Raw genomic sequence first — 15908 nt, forward strand, 5'->3', positions numbered from 1 at the left:
GGATAAGGCTGATGCACTCGTAACAACTTTCAGTCAGAAATGCTGAGTGGATGATCCATTTCAGCCTCCTCCAGTGGTCCTCAGCGTTTCAGTTACCAGTCATCAACCAATTCGATTCAGTCCACGTGATATCCAGAAACGGTTGGAGATACTGGATACTCCATAGGGTCCATAATCTGACAACATTCTGGCAATAGTACTGAAAACTTGTGCTCCATAACTAGCCAATCCCCAGCCAAACTGTTTCAATAAAATTACAACAATGGCTTTTCCTGATTATGTGGAAAATTACCCCAAGTATCTCCTGTATATAAAAAGCAGAACAAATCCAATCCGCCCAATTACTACTCCATCAGTCTACTCTCGATCATCAGTAAAGTGGTGGAAGGTCTCAGTGCTTTGAAGCAGCAACCTGCTCAGCAATATCCTGGCGAATGACTCCCAGTTTAGGCTCCCCCAGAGTAACTCAGCTCCTGACCTCATTACCTTGGCTCAAAAATGGACAAAGGAGCTGAATTCCAGAGGTGGGGTGAGAGTGACAGCCCTTTAATCAAGGCGGCCTCGACGCTGTGTGGTATCAAGGGGCCTTAGCAGCACTGGAATCAATGGGTATCGGGGCAAACTCCCCGCTGGTTAGATTCATACCTGACACGTAGGAAGATGGTCATGGTTGATGAAGGTCAGTCAACTCAGCTCCATGTCTGTAGGAGTCCCTCGAGCAGTGAACAGAAACTTCTTCAGGGCTGCTTCATCAATGACCTTCCCTCCATGTTAAGGTCAGAAGTGGGGATGTTCGCCAGTAATTGTACAATGTTCTGCAACATTTGTGGCTCCTCAGATACTGAAGCAGTCCATGTTCAAACACGACAAGATATGGACAGTATCCAGGCTGGCAAGTAATGTTCAGCCCACACGAATGCCAGACCATGACCATCACCAATAAAATACAATCTAACCTGCCCCTTCGCATTCAATTGTGTTACTATCACTGAATCCCCCAGTATCAAAGTCCTGCTCAGAAACTCACTGGTCTCCCCACATGAACACTGTAACTATTAGAGCAAGTCCGAAGCTCGGAATGCTGCGGCGAGTAACTCACATCCTGACTTCCAAAATTCTGTCCATCATCTACAATGCATGTCAATACAATATAGGTCAGAAGTGTGACAGAAGACTCCCAGTTTGCCTGGATGAGTGCAGCCCCAACAACACTCCAGAAGCTTTATACCATCCAGGACAAAGCAGCCAGTTTGACTGTCCCTTCATCCACAATGCTCCACCATCAACACGCAGCAGCAGCAGCAGTGTTTTACTATCCACATGCTGCAATGAAACGATTCACCAAAGATCCTCAGAAAACATCTTCCCAATTCATGACCACTTCTATCTAGAAGGACAAGGGCTGCACATGTATGGAAATACCATCATCTTTAGGTTCCCCTCCAAGCCATTCACCATCCTGACTTGGAAATATATCACCGCTCCTTCACAGTCGCTGGGTCAGAATCCTGGGATTCTCTCCCTAATGGCATTGGAGGTCAACCACAGCAGGTGGACTGCAGTGTTCAACAAGGCAGCTCACCACCACCTTCTCAAGAGCAACTAGGAACAGGCAATAAATGCTGGCCCAGCCAGTGACACCCAGATTGACGAAATACAGAAATAGAAATTAACAGAGGACGGTTGCTGAGGTATCACAGAGATCGGTGTTTGGGGCCCAGCTGTTCACAATGTCCTTTAAATATTTGGTTGCTGGAATCAGATGCAATACATCCAGCCTGCTGACAGCACTAATGGATGTGGGATTGTGAGTGGGTGCGGAGGATGTAAAAAAGCACCAAGAAGACTAAGACAAATGGAGTGAATGGGTAAATACGTGACAGATGGAGAACAATGTGGATAGAGGTGACGGTGTGCCCTTTGGTGGAAATGATAAACTGGAATCCTACAATTTGAAAAGGATTGGTTGAAACACGTTGATTTACAAAGGGACATATGCTCCTTTTTGTTGTTTCCTTCTGCATCAACCTCTGAGGTCCCTGCAGCGCAGTGAGTTCTGTAACCAGAAGTCAATACTGGGCATGGCATTGACACGCTGACCAGTGTACACAGACCCACCAAGTGGGGAGCTATAACACGGAAAAGGATCTGCATATCCTTGTACATATGTCGCTGAAAGCAATATTGCAGAAACAGAAAGCAGTAAAGTAGATAAATGGTGTGTTGACCTTCATTTCAGGGGGATGTGAGTCCAGGAGAAAGGGTGTGTTACTGCAGCTGTACAGGTCTTTGGAGACATCCCATCTCGAGCATTGTGCAGTATTGTGTGCAGGCTTGGTCTCCTTACGTAATAAAGGACCAACCTGACATTGATGGAGAGCAGTGAAGGATGACCAGACTGATCTCTGGGATGACAGGCTTGTTGTGGGAACAGAGTTTGGGGTGACTGGGCCAATATTCCATGGGGTTTAGGAAAATGAGTGAAGATCTCAGTGAAAACTCTGACAGGGTGAGACAGATTAAAAGTAGGGATGATTTTCCCCTGGCTGGGATGACTAAAACAAGGAACCACAGTATTAGGTAAGGCAGGTCACTCTGCAATGAGATGAGAATAAATGTCTGCATTCACAGACTGGTGAACATGGGGAATTGGCTTGCACCTGGAAACCAAGACACTGATTATAAGTAAGGATTTAGAGACAGTAAAGGGATGGTGGGAGAGCAGGAGTACGGTGTGGAAATGAAGGGCCAACCATCATTACATGGAATTGGTTCGCAAACTCAATGGACCAAACGTACTACTGCATTTCCTATTTTATAACTTCCAAAGGTTACTCACATTAACGGATATGTATATCGTGTGGGGTAATTGCATTGAGGAGATTTTTTTCCATGAACTAGAATGGGGGAGGCTCAACGTGTTGTATGACCTACTCCTTTCCCGCTGTTTCTGTGCAGTCTGTGGGAAAGCTCGGTAAATGTTGTCACAAACTCTTAGATGTTAGGAAGGAGGTCTCTGCAGGGTCGACAGGACTGTGTTCCCATTCCCTTTTCCAACACTGATGCTGAGGCCGGAGGTTCTGTCCGGTTTCATCCATTCAGACCTCGGAGTAGTTTGATACAAGTGAGTAACTTGATTGACCGTTTCAGAGACCATTGAAATGTTTATCACATGCCAGGGTCTTTGGAGTCAGTTTTAGGCCAGCCCAGGAAATCACGGGAGATTCACTTCCTAAAAGTACATTGGAGAAGGAAGTTCTGTTTACAATCGATATTGGCTTCAAGGTCACTGTTACTGACCCCAGATTTTAGATCTCGATATTTTATTAATTGTCTTTAACTTCCACCTGCTGCCAGAGCATTAGCCTGGTTTGGATTCGTAATCCAGTGACATTTCCACAACAGCACCATCTCCACATGGGGACCTGTCAGAGACAACACTGAGCAGGGTATTTCTGTGCTGCTTGACAGCTCTGTCAAAGAAAACTCCCACTAACTTGACTGTCGTGATGGGACTGAGGGAGTGGTAAATGATCAGATTGTAATTATTCCCGTTTTAGGGAACGGGACTTAGCTGAGTAATTTTCAACATTGCCAGGGAGATGTCATGGTTGGAGCTGGAATGAGAAAGCTCCCCCATGGACACGGCTTGTTGTGCAGCACAAGTCTTCAGTCCTATTGCAGGAATGGTGTCCTGGCCCATTGCCTGTGTCATATCTACTGTGTTCAGCTGTTTCTTCATGTCACGTGCAGCGAATCACATTAGTTGAAGACTGGCATCTGTGATTTTGTGGGCATCATGGCGAGGGTGATGGTTATCATCGACTCAACACTTCTGGCAGAGGATAGTGCAAATAAAACATCCTTCTCTTTTACACTGATGTGCAGGTCTGTTCCGTTATTTAGGATGGGGATTTTTTTTTACACAAAGTGCATGGATCTTTATTCAATTTCCACCACCAGGAAAATAGGAAAACACCCGAGTGGCCAGTGACAAGCAGTGCCCCTCACAAAGGGCAATGCTGTGTGATCAAACAGTGAAGGGGAGGGCAGGGGCTAAATAAAAATAGAGTTGGAGGGGGAAATGATGCACTCCACTCCCTACGGCGCCCACCTCTCCCTGAACAACTCGAGGGTGTTGGTGGACACCGCATGCTCCTTCTCCAAAGACACCCGGGCCCTAACGTAACCACGGAAGAGGGGCAGGCAGTCGGCCCTAACAACCCCCTCCACGGCCCGCTGCCTGGACCTGTTTATGGCCAATTTGGCCAGACCCAGGAGCAGACCCACGAGGAGGTCTTCAGACCTGCCCTCCCTCCTCCGTACTGGGTGCCCGAAGATCAGGAGCGTGGGACTGAAGTGCAACCAAAAGCAGAGGAGGAGGTTTGAGGAAATCAAAAAGGGAGTGCAAACGCCCACACCCAATATACACATGGTCCACGGACTCCACAGCACCACAGAACAAGCAGTTGGGCTGGGAGTCAGTGAACCACCGCAATCTGCGGTTGCAGGGGACCGCTGCGTGCAGCACCCTCCACCCCAGATCCCCGAGAGAAAGGGGGAGGACTCATGCGTAGAGGGCCCTCCACCGGGGATCCCCACCGCCCGGTGGCAAATGGGCACGCCAAGGCGTGTCCGGACGGTGGATGAGGGAGAAGAGGAGGACCGTGTGCAGCAGCAGTCTATACAGGGCACGCCTTTTAACGTCCTTAAATGGGACAAAATTAAAATTTCGGAGGCGGCTCAAGTTGTGGGGCACAGGCTCCCGCGGGAACTACGGGACCTTGGGGCCAATGTGAAATTCCGTCCGGGCTGGGGTGAGCGCGGACGGGATCCCACCGCACACCTGAGCGTCCTCCAACTGATGCATTATGTCGGGTCCGAGCACTGCCGTCATAAGGCGTCGGATGGCGGTGGCCACGTACCGGACGTCTACCGCTGCCCTGCTCGCTATGTCTTGTGGCAACGTCCAGCCCAGGCCCCCGGCACCCAGCACGTCCCCGACCCTGGTCGCCCTCGCTGCCACGGCCCTCCCCTCCGACAGCCACTCGAACCCGCGAGCACGGAGGTGCGGATTCCTGAGCAACGGCTCCCTGACGACAGCCGCTACTCCTGCCGGAGGGTAGGCGCGACGCGATTCGACCATGTTCCAGACAGTGATCAGGTCCTGGTAAAAGACAGGCAGCAACTTGAGGGCGACCTCCAAACCGTCACGATCGACGAACAGGAGCTGCATGTCGTAGTTGAGGTTACGTACCTGGTGGAAAAAATACGTCGCCAGGGCGCACCACCTAGGAGGAGGCTCGACGTAATGGTATTGCAGCAAGTTCTGAAAGTGGAAGGTCGCGACCTGGGTGCGGACGCACACCAGCGACTGACAGCCCTCCTCAATAGGGAGACTCAGAACCTGCGCAGCGACCCAGTGCATCTTTTTGTCCCAGAAGAAGTCGACCAACGTTCTCTGGATGTCAGCGACAAAGCCAGGAGGAGGGACCAAAGTGACCAGCCGGTACCACAGCATGGCGGCCACCAGCTGGTTTATGACCAGCACTCGGCTCCTGTAAGATAGCACTCGGAGCAGTCCTGTCCAGCGGCCTAGGCGAGCCGAGACTTTGGCCTCCAGCTCCTGCCAGTTGGCCAGCCAGGATTCCTCGGTCTGGCTGAGGTAGACCCCCAGGTAGAGGAGATGGGTGGTACTCCAGCTGAACCCCCGAGACTCCTCTGGCAGGGAGTCCACCCGCCACGGACCCACCAGTAGCCCAGAACATTTGGCCCAGTTGATCCTGGTGGAAGACGCTGCCGAGTACACGGCCTGGCACTCGCGCATCCTCCCCAGGTCAGCCGGGTCAGTGAAAGTGAGGAGCACATCGTCGTCGTAGCCGAGAGGAAGGATGGGGATGTTTGTGGAGCCCTCTCCTCCAGCTATTTGTTTAATCGTCCATCACCATTTATAACTGAATGTGGCAGGACTGCAGGGCTTCGTTCAGATCTGTTGGTCAAGTCTGGTAGCTTTAATGAGTTAGCATCAGGTTAAGGTTCATGTGATTCTGACTCTGACATGTTCACCCACACTCGTCACTGAGTCATAGATGGTGTTGATCGTAATGACAGACTGAGGTGTTATCCTGGCAAAAAGTTACAGGTTGTGGTGGGATGCTGTTCTGCTTCTCCCGCTGCTGTGGTCTAAAGCACTACATGAATACACAGTTTGGAGCTGCAATATCTGCAATGCAATTCTGCTGTCTGTTCCCCAATTCTCACTGAGACCCATTCACCCATCAGTCCTGCACTCAGTGACCTAACCTGGTTTCTGATTTGGAAATACTTCAATTTCAAACTCTCATTCTGCTGAGGGTCTGTCTCCCCGGGTCTTGCTCTCAATCTGACACATTCTGCAAAAGTACTTAACTTATCTTAATTCAAATGTTTAATTCACCTGAATCTTTTTCCTTGAGAAATACAATCTTCTTTATTTAAAGTGATTGTTTTTCCTCTGTTTCTTTCCCTGACCATGATTAAGAGCTCTGTAGTGTCAGTGATACCAGAGTTATGTAGTTTCAGAGCCAATGAATTCTCTGGATTCCCAATCATCTTCACCACTTTGTATATTTTCTCTTTTGATTTGATGCCTTATCACTCATGGCTGCCTTGTCCTCCCATGGGTATGTTTCATGTTCTTGGGGTTGCATTTCTTGTATTATCTTCCAAATCATCCCCAGAACCTCCTCCCATTGCTGCTCCATGGTCTTTCCTGCTCAGCTCCCCTTCCAATTAACTCTGGACAGCTCCTCCCGCATGTCTTTGTAGTTACATTCCTCAAGTATAATTACATTACATCTTGAAGAGATGTAAACCAAAAGAAGGAGCTTTGAGAGATGGGACACGAAGAATAATTGGTGGAATACTAAACCAGCTACAAAGGGAGAATGAGAGGGAGAGTATATAGATATGGAGATATGGAAAATGAGAAAACCCCATTCTCGAAAGAAGTAGATTAAAATCCCCCAATATTTTGGCAATGGCTGTGTGCTGTGGTCCTTTCTACAGTGCATGTACAACAGAGTCATATGTTCAAATGCTGAGTCTGATGCCAGAATATTTATCTGCAATAATGTGACTGACACTAGCTTTGGAAAAAACCCAGGAGGCCAACATATTGAAATAAGTTGGGACACCAGAATCAAGAATTTGGAGCACACATCCTGGTAAAAATGAGAAATTAGAGTTGGGAATCCCAGAAAAAGAGAGAACGTTGAGAGGATCAAATAATGTTTAATATTTTATCAATTTTATACATCATATGCGACTTATCTGCACACACACACATTTATTAAACAGTATATATACAATCTTTTTTCCACCATTGAAACTGTCCTGTTGTGGTGTTACGAGGATACATGAACACCAAGTAGTCACCAAAAGACATGCCGCACTATCACTATGTTCCATACATACAGACAAAGAAGGGCACCCCTTCGACTGGGGCAAAGCACACACACATACTAAGACACGCAAGGACCTTCTTAGAGGAATGGTATTCTAAGCAGAAGTCCATCAATAATCTCATCAATTTAGATTCTGTCTACATTCTATTGTTAAAATAACCGGAAATGACATCACCCAATTTAAGAAACATAGTCATGGTGGTGAAACTTCTGAAAACATACCTTCAAGCTCAGTGAGCTAACTTGCAATCATATAAATTGCTATTTTTTTTGTTTATTAGTGGAATTTAGGAGTTTTGTCTGTCGCTCACGTTTTGACAGATTATGATGTGAGGTGAGATTTTCTGGGTGTGTGGTTTTAATTAAGAGAGGGGTTTGACATTGCTGTTATACAGTTTGGGGCCTTGCCATATGGCATTTGGACAGATTTGAACAGATCTGTGATACAACAGATCCCAGCAAATTCCAACTCATTGCAATTAGTGACTTTGAACTTCAAATGAAACCATTGGGAAAATTCGTTTAATTTTGTTACTTGTGGTTGGTTAAATGAAAAGTGAGGGAAATGGCTTTTAACGTTACTGAAGAGGTTCCCGAATTTTCCAAGGAAATTTAGAAAGACAGAAGAAGGACATTTTTTAGAATTAGCCAATAGGTTGGAATTGGGTTTAACCTGGGAGAAAAGGGAAGCTGAAATTGTAATGGAGTTGCTCAAGCACTTTGATGTATCAGAGAAATAGGCAACTGCAGTAGAGTTATCAAAACTTAAATTGCAAATGTGGCAACTGGAGTTAGAAGATAAATAAAGGGACGGAAACAGAGAGACGAAAGAGAAAGAGAAAAGAAAGAAAGAGAGAGGGGAATTGAAATTCAGAAGTTGGGAATTAGGTAAGAAAGTTAAATTAACAGGATGGAGATGAAGGGAGAACGTAGGGATATATTCAACTAGGTTAGTAACTTGTCATATTTCGGTGAGAAAAATGTCAAAACCTTTTTTTATTTCATTTGAAAAAATGACATGGCAGATGACGTGTCCAGTGAACTTGTGGGTAATGCTAGTTCAGACTAATCTGGTGGGCACAGCTAGTGAGGTATGTGCAGCGCTGTCAGACGAAGGATCAAGACATTATCAAGATGTCAAATTGGCTATTTTAATTCGTTATGAATTGGTACTAGAAGCATATAGATAGAAATTCGGAAAAATAGAGACGGAACCAGGTCAGACTTATATTGAGTTTGAAAGAATTAACCACAGTCATTTTGATAGGTGGGTTATGGCCTTAAAAATGGATAAGACCTGTAAGGCTTGAAGGAAGATTAATCAGCTGGAGAAGTTCAAAGACTCACTTCCAGAGATAGGAAAAATTCATGTGAATGAATAGAAAGTTCAAGAAGTGAAAAGCACGGCAGAAATGGCAGGTAAATATGCATTGTGGCATGTGATGAAATTTAGCTTCTGGCAGGAATTTCATCCTGTGGGGGATAGAAATTGGGATAAGGGAAGATCACACATTACAAAGCGAACAGTAGCTCACAATAGTTTACCACAGGTGAAGAAAGAAGCCCAAGGGCGTTGAAAGGTGGTGAAAGGCCTCAGGTGCTCTCACTATAAGGGAGTGGAACACATAGAATTACATTTCTGATGGTTTAAGAAGGACACGTGGAAAAAGTTGTTTTCACTGCAGTTAGCTGGGACACATCGTGCTGGGCGTTAAAGGAAGACACTTTGGGGAAAAATGCGGTAGAAGAGGCTAAGCCATTGACATTAGTGAAACTGGTAAAGGAAACCCCAAGTGCAGCCAAGGAGCTGCAGGAGATTGCAAAGCCTAGGCAAGGGCTGGGTATGGAGGCAGTGCCTGATCTCTCTAAAGAATTCGCCTCTGTAGGTAAAGTTTACTCAGAAAGAACAGGGGGAGAAGGGTAAGAAATTATAATTTTGTGAGATACGGGCTCTGCTCAGTCTCTAATAGTTGAGAAGTGAGGCGCCAGAAAAGCACAACAGATCAGGCAGCGTCCGAACAGCAGGACAATCGAATATCAGGCAGAAACCCATCGTCCGGAAAGTGGTGGTGTGGGGGGGGGGGGACAAGGGGGCTGGAAGATAAATACGAGAGTAGTAGCTGGGCTGGTGGGAGGGTCACTGGGAAGGCAACAAGAAGATGTAGGTAGGAGTGATAGTGATATGTCGGAGGGGAGGGTGGAGTCGATAGGTGGATAGGAAGATGGCCTGTTAGGGCAGTCCAAGAGGGCGGTTCTAGGTTGAACGGTTGAATCTGGGAGAGGTTGGTGGAGGGGAGATTTGGAATTTGGTGAAGTCAATGTTGATGCTGTACAGTTTGAGGGGCCAAGCTGTCCTACCACCGATAGGTGTCCTATCACTCCCCTCTCCAACATATCACCATCACACCCACCTGCATCGACTAATTGCCTCCCAAGCTCCCTTTCACCCAGCTCCACCCCCACCCACCCATTTACTTCTCAATCTCCTTCCCCCTCCCTTACGTCCCACTTTCCTAATGAAGAATTTATGCCTGAAACGTCAACGCTCCTGCCCCTCGGATGCTGCCGACATGATGGGCTTTTCACTTTTCAAGCCACACACTTTTCAACTCTGATCTCCAGCATCTGCCGCCCTCACTTTCTCTCACCCTCTAATAGTAAGAGTTGAAAGTTTTTTTCACTCTTTCTGGCATTATAATCAAGAACGTGATAACTTGTGGAATGGGGACAGAAATTAAGCATTCCCTTGTGTAACATCAGGTTGGAGTGCCAAATCAAGATTAGGGAAGTAACAGTGACAGTGAGTAACAGAGTGTCAGTTCTAGGAATAGAGCTTGTTCTTGGGAACGATTTAGCAGGAGGCGAGGTGGGAGAGGCACCCCTTGTGGTGGAGAAGCCAAAGGAAGATGAGGGAATTGGTGAGTTAAAAGAAAATTACCCAGGATATTTTCCAGACTGTGTAGTAACAAGATCCCACTGTCATAAGTCACAGCAGGAAGAAGAAATGAACTAAAAAGACAAATGAGTTGATACTCAGTGAACTGACACCCTGTTTGATGTAACGGTGCAGGAAAAACCTGAACAAGCAGAGGATCAGGCAGAGGTGTTTAGTCCAGAAAGTCTAATGGACTTACAACAGATATATACACACACATTCACACACACATATACATGCACACACACAGAAAAGGAATCAGAATATATTGTTGAACGTTATTATCTTAAACATAGAATCATAAAATTAAAATGGAGACACCGATAGGTTACTGCAGAAGGGAAATGCGCCGAAGTGCACCAGAGTGTGTTAGCAGTAATGTACAGTGTGACAGGTCGCACATAAACTCTCTGCAGGCAGTCACCTAGGTGTACAGAAGACTCAGGCTAAGGTACAGAAGCATTTCTAATGGCCTGGAATGCACAAGGACGCGGTTCATTTTTGTTGTACCTGACATACATACCAAATGGTAGGTCAGTCACAGGCAGTAATAAAACCAGCACCTTTGCTGCCAATTCTTGCATTCGAGAAACCCTTCATGTGGGTTATGATTAATTGCGTAGCTCCCCTTTCTAAAGTAAAAGTGGAAACCAATATTTGCTGACCATAATGGATGCGTCTACCAGATTGCCAGAGGCAATTCCATTATTGGAGTGTTAAGGCAAAAATGAAGGTGGAGGGATTGGTAGCTTTCTTTACTCGCTGTGGACTGCCCAGAGAGATTCAGTCAGACCAAGGGTCTCATTTTACTGCTCAGCTGTTTGAGGAAGTCATGGATATCTTAGGCACACAGCACTTCAAATAAAGGGCGTCCCATCCTGAATCCCAGGGAGCCTTGGAAAGTTAGCATCAGACACTGAGGACCATGTTAACAGCGTACTGTCAGGATTACCCGAATGGTTGGGATAAAGGTGCCCCATTAAATTGTTTGCAATTAGAGATGCCCCAAATAAATCTACTCACTTTACTTCCTTTGATTTAATATTCGTACATGAAGTGAGAGGTCCTTAGAAACTAATTAAATATAAATTGACAGGACCAAAGTCGGAGATCTCACACTTGCATTATGTATCAGAGGTGAGGGAGAGATTAGACCGAGTAGGTGAGTTAGTTAAACAGCACATGAAGAGGGCACAGTGTAGAGTGATGCAGGTGGCAGATAAAAACTCTGAAACTTTGACAATTTCCCGTGGGGATGACGTATTAGTTTCGCCACCAGTTGTAAGAAAACCATTCAAAGCCAGGCCCCTTTCAAACTAAAAAAAAGTGTGAAGTCAGTTAAACTACTTGGTAAAGATACCGGAGATGACAAAAAAAACTTTGTCGAGTATTTCATCTGGATGAATAATGCACCAGCCACATTTAACACTCAAGAATAGAGGGGTGGCCATATGAACAAATTGTGCAACTTATCTGTATGATGTAGTGATCTTCAGCAAGTGATTGAAAGCTCACATGTTACAGTTGGCAGAGCATGTTGAACGATTACAAGAAACAAACTTGGTAATAAACTGAAAGAAAATGGAATTCGCGAAGGCGGAGGTGATGTTCTTGGGACATTACATTGGACATGGAAGGTTGACCCCATGGAACACAAAAACAAAGGGCTTTGAGGAATTTCCACGAACATCCTCGAAGAAAGAGGTGCTTCGATTTTTGGAACTGAGTGGATTCTATCGGAAGTTTGTTCAAAACTTCAGCAGCGTCTTGGCAACACTGATGGATTTACTGAAGAAGAACACAGAATTGTGGTGGACAGAACAATGCCAGGAGGTATTTGAGAATTTTAAAGCAGGTTTAATCACTACACCAGTTTTAGCTGCACCAAATATTCTGAAACCCTTTGAAGATTGTGTTTGATGCTCGGGATATAGGGGTCAGAGATGTATTGATACAGAAAGAAGATGATGGAATTGAATGGCTGATTGGCTACTTGTCGAAAAAACTCAATATCCAACAGAAAAAAATAGAAAATCTCCATTATTGAACAAGAATGATTAAGTTCCACACTGGTCTGACAATATTTAAATATGCATATGACAAGCAAGTTGTCGGAGATGGTTGTGGACAACGACAAATCTCTCGCATTTTTTGGAATATTTAAAGACCAGAATATGAGACTATTTCATTGGAGTCTTACCTCACCAACTTTAAACTTACAAAATGTACATGCTGTGTCTCCTATAATGTGATAGCAGATGTGTTTTCGCGGATTTAAAGGAAAAAGTGTAGATATGTTTTGACTTATTCCAGTGTTGTATTGGTGTGCAGAATTAATATGAATGATATAACTGAGATTAATACTTTTGTATTTCATAAAATTGGGATTAAGAATTAGAAGAAAACAATTGTAGCCCTCTTTTCATTCTACTAGTTCATTTTATTTTCTGAAGCGGGGAGATGTTATGAAGACAAAAACATATATGGACACTTTAAAACAGATCGGGTTTTGCTGAATAGAAATTAAAGCCACAGATGCCAGCTGAAGGTCACACTGTTCCACATGTCACCATTAGCTGAAAAATGGATTCCTGAGTTTTGGTTGCTGTTTTGACAGCCATTCAAATGTAACCAAAGAGTTTAAATAACAGTCAGGATAGCAGACGCCAACGGAATTTGAATATTATTGTTTGGACACCTGGACAGCAATCAAATTATGAGAATTATTATATCATGGAGAGTATATAAACCCAGCATTTTGAACACTTGAGGGAGAGCCACTGCCATCCAACAGTAGAGCAACTGCTGTAGAGCAGGAGTGCTAACTGGCCATCTCAAACACTCTCTATCAAAGACACATGTTCATGCAAACCTCTTTGCAATTAAAAAAATGACCCAAGGAGATCAGTAGCTGAAAGAATGAAGACAGCGGGGAAGATAGAGACTGTATGGTCTTGAGATTGCAATGTTTAATATGTGGGTTGTTGGAACATCATATATTTTACAGAGTGGGAGTCAGATAGTAAGGAGCTAAGAAAAGAGGGGCTTGTATTTGTGCATAGCTGTTATTAAGTGTCCACTAATAAAGTTAAGAAATAAACTTGTTAATCTTTGTTTAAATAGTGGAATGTAGGAGATCTGTGTCACTCATATTTTAACAGATTACGAGGTGAGGTGAGTTTTTCTGGGTGTTTGGTTTTAATTAACAGAGGGGTTCGACTCCACCTTGTAAATGTCCATCCACACTAACCTCATTTCCCTGCAGTTGGCCCCTATCCTTCTAATCCTTTCCTATCCACGTATTTATCCAAATGCTTTTGAAATGTTGTTAATGTACCCCCCTCAGCCACATCTGCTAGCAGCTCATCCACGTACCAACCTCTGTGTAAAGAAGTGGCCTCTAAGGTTCCCTTTTATTCCTTCTCCTTTAACCTTAAACTGATCCTCTCGCGTCCTCGATTCTCTACACCTTGGAAGAAGACTGAGAACATTAACCCTATCCATGACCCTCGTGATTTTATACAGCTCTATAACAACTCCCTCAGTCTCCTAGCTTGTCCAACCTTTAACTATAACTCAGATCATTGGGTCCTGGCAACATCTTTGTAAACTTCTTCTGCACTCTTTCTAATTTAATAACATCCTCCCTATAACGAGGTGACAAAACTGAACACAATACTCCAAGTGCGGCCTTACCAAAGCCCTGTGTAACTGCAGCATAAATTCCCATCTTCTATACTCAATATCCTGCCTGATGAAGGCCATTGTGCCAAATGCCTTCTTCACTGCCCTGTCTACCTGTGACTCCACTCTCAGGGAACCGTGCACCTGAGCACCAAGGTCTCTCTGCCCTCTACACACCTTAAGGCTCTTCCATTCACCATGAAACTCCTACCTTGATTTGAATTTCTAAAATGCAAGACCTCACGCTTCTATAAAAAGTGAGGTCTGCAGATGCTGGAGATCAGAGCTGAAAATGTGTTGCTGGTTAAAGCACAGCAGGTCAGGCAGCATCCAAGGAACAGGAAATTCGACGTTTCGGCAAAAACCCTTCATTAGGAAGGAGGAAAGTGTGTCCAGCAGGCTAAGATAAAAGGTAGGGAGGAGGGACTTGGGGGAGGGGCGATGGAGATGTGATAGGTGGAAGGAGGTCAAGGTGAGGGTGACAGGCTGGAGTGGGGTTGGGGACGGAGAGGTCAGGAAGAAAATTGCAGGTTAGGAAGGTGGTGCTGAGTTCAAGGGAATCGACTGAGACAAGGTGGGGGGAGGGGAAATGAGGAAACTGGAGAAATCTGAGTTCACAAAATATTTTGTTTTGTTAAACAAGTGCAAGATCGAAATTAACTATGACCATCTTTAATCGCTATTATCTGTAGTCTGCAATATTAGGGAAAGGAATCCTGCAGACATAATCTGCCCAATGAAGGGTCTCACATAGATATTTATTACTGAACACCAGACACGGAGAAAGACCATAATTTCTGGTCCCAAAATACCGATCAATTTAACCCAACTCTCACGTGTGTCTGCCCTCTGCCTAAAACCATGAAATGAAACCAGGCCGCTGATTACAGTCCAGCCTCTCCTCCCCACTGACTGTGTCTGCAATCCGTCCCTCCTCCCCCTAACCACACAAGGCAAACCAAGCTCAGAGTCTTTGTGAAAATCAAGGCCGGAGTGTGCAGGCCTCCTGGAGAGGGGGAGGGCATTTTAAAATTAAACGGGGAAGGTGAGGAGGTGGTAATATCACTCACTGGCCGAGGCGTGGGAGATGGAGTTTTGTTTGGACTAATGTGAGGTATTGGATTTGGTAAATCAACAAGAGTAGGACTTATACAATTAAACGTAGGGCCTTTGGCAGTGTTGTAGAACAGAGACCGCGGCCATCAGGTATAATTATTTAAAAGTTGCATCTCATATAGATAATGTGGTTAAGAAGGTGTTTTGCACACTTGTCTTCAATGGTCAGACCTTTGAGTATCGGAATTGGGACGTCATGTTGAGGTTGTACAGGACATTGGTGAGACCTCTCCCGGAATACTGTTTCCAGTCTGGGTATCCTGCCCACTCATTCCATAGGCACACCACCCTCTGGGTGGAAAAGCTGCCCCTTAGGTCACTTTTAAATTTTTCCCCTCTTACAACTATGTCCTCTAGTTTTGGTCTCCACTACCCTTCTTAAATGCATTGACTATTCACTTTGATATTACTGACCTTGATATTATTAAGCTGGAGAGGGTTCAGAAGAGTTTAACCTGGATGTTGCTGGAAATGGAGGGATTGAGCTATAAGGAGAGGCTGAATAGGTTGGGGCTTTTTTCACTGGAGAGTATGAGATGGAGGGGTAACTTTACAGAGGTTTATAAATTAATGAGGGGTACAGATAAGCTGAAGGGCTGATGGCTTTTCCCTAGAGTTGGGGATTCAAAACTGAGGAATATTTTAAGGTGCGAGGAAAAAAGATTTACAAAAGTCAGGAGAGGTCATTATTTTAGACAGAATCTGGCTTGTGTGTGGAATGAACTTCC

Source organism: Hemiscyllium ocellatum, unplaced genomic scaffold (assembly GCF_020745735.1).
Source record: "Hemiscyllium ocellatum isolate sHemOce1 unplaced genomic scaffold, sHemOce1.pat.X.cur. scaffold_544_pat_ctg1, whole genome shotgun sequence".
Classification (NCBI taxonomy): Eukaryota; Metazoa; Chordata; class Chondrichthyes; order Orectolobiformes; family Hemiscylliidae; genus Hemiscyllium; species Hemiscyllium ocellatum.